The sequence below is a fragment of the Aquarana catesbeiana genome, linkage group LG07 (assembly GCF_042186555.1).
Source record: "Aquarana catesbeiana isolate 2022-GZ linkage group LG07, ASM4218655v1, whole genome shotgun sequence".
NCBI lineage: Eukaryota > Metazoa > Chordata > Amphibia > Anura > Ranidae > Aquarana > Aquarana catesbeiana.
The window spans coordinates 334,357,762-334,359,716 of record NC_133330.1 but is presented as its reverse complement, the minus strand read 5'-3'; positions in this window follow the sequence as shown (position 1 = coordinate 334,359,716).

The window sequence follows — 1,955 nt, the reverse complement described above, 5'->3', positions numbered from 1 at the left end:
AATAGTGCCCTATCATTGGTATCAGTGGAAGGAATAGTCCCTCATTGGTGGTGTCAGTGGGAAAAATCAGTGCCCACTCTTGGTGTCAGTGGGAGGAATAGTGCCCCATCCATTGATGTCAGTTGGAGGACTAGTGCCCCAACGTTGGTGTCAGTGGGAGGAATAGTGCCCCATCATTGGTGTCATTGTGAGGAATAGTGCCCCATCGTTGATGTCAGTGGAAGGAATAGTGCCCCATCGTTGGTGTCAGTGGAAGGAATAGTGCCCCATCGTTGGTGTCAGTGGAAGGAATAGTGCCCCATCGTTGGTGTCAGTGGAAGGAATAGTGCCCCATCATTGGTGTTAGTGGAAGGAATAGTGCCCCGAGAGCAGGCTAAAGGCAGGTAAAATTCATCTGGAGGGGGGGGGGCAGCTATGAGGATGCAAAGCCTTGCCTCTACGAAGATGGCCGTCTCCACACAGAAACATAGTGCACCAGATCTCAATCCAATAGAACACCTTTGGGATGTGGTAGAACGGGAGATTGGCATCATGGATGTGCAGCCGACAAATCTGCAGCAACTGCGTGATGTTATCATGTCACTATGGAGCAAAATCTCTGAGGAATGTTTCCTTGTTGTATCTATGCCACCAAGAATGAAGGTAAAAGGGGGTCCAACCCGCTACTAGCAAGGTGTACCCAGGGCCCTGTACAGCCTACCTGGCAGGTCCCCTCCCCTGAATATATCAGGACCATATTTTCACTAAAAATACACTAAAATCATTATTAGCAGACGTAAACATAACAGAGAACTAACCCTTTTTTATAATTTTTTTAATAAAATGATATTTTTTTAAATTGTTTTTACAATTATTTTATTGCCAATTTTTAAAAAATATTTATTACAATGTTTAATTATATATTTTTTTACAATTTCTTTTTTTTTTTTTTTACAGGACAGGGAAGCCTGCAGCATTGTGGGGGAGGGGGGGCGTCACAGAGACAGGGGGGCACACAGAGGGGGGGTCACAGAGACGGGGGTACATGAAGGGGGGTCACGGAGGGGGGCACACAGAGGGGGGTCACAGAGACAGGGGGGGCACACGGAGGGGGGGGTCACGGAGGGGGGGTAACAGAGACAGGGGGGCACACAGAGGGGGGTCACAGAGACGGGGGGCACACGGAGGGGGGTCACGGAGGGGGGGTAACAGAGACGGGGGGCACACGGAGGGGGGGTCACAGAGACGGGGGGCACACGGAGGGGGGGTCACGTACGGGGGGTAACAGAGACGGGGGGGCACACGGAGGGGGGGTCACAGAGACGGGGGGCACACGGAGGGGGGGTCACGGACGGGGGTAACAGAGACGGGGGGCACACGGAGGGGGGGTCAGAGGCAGGCAGAACAGGGAGGGGATCGGTGTTGGGGAAGCAATTACAGGAACGATGCCCTGTGTCTGTGTCTCTCCCTGCAGCAGCTGAAAGCCGGCAGTAGGGGTAGAAACAATCTTTCAGCTGCTGCAGAGCACTGCACAGGGCATCCTTCTGTAATTGCCCCTCCCCCCGCCTGACCAAACTGATTCCCCCTGCTGTTTGGGCTCCCCACCCGTGTGCCCGGGCCCCCTACAGAAGGACTGGGGGTCCTCCCCTATCAGCGGCTCTGGGTGTACCTAATAAAGTGGTCTCTCTCTCTCTCTCTCTCTCTCTCTCTCACCTCATCTGCTTCTAAACTACTACACAGAATTCTATAAGGAGATTTTCTAAAATCTCCCTGCAAAGTGGACTTACACTTTAGGGTAGACATGGAGGGTATTAGAAACTTTAAATTTAAAGAAAAAATTAAAGAATGCCCAGAAGCGGGTGGAGGGGCTTTTCTCATGGCCGGAGTTCGGCTTTAATTTTGCATCCCTAATAGACATGAGCAGAACGAAAAAAATGTGTTTTTGTTTCGTTTCGATTCGTTATTTACATAAGTTT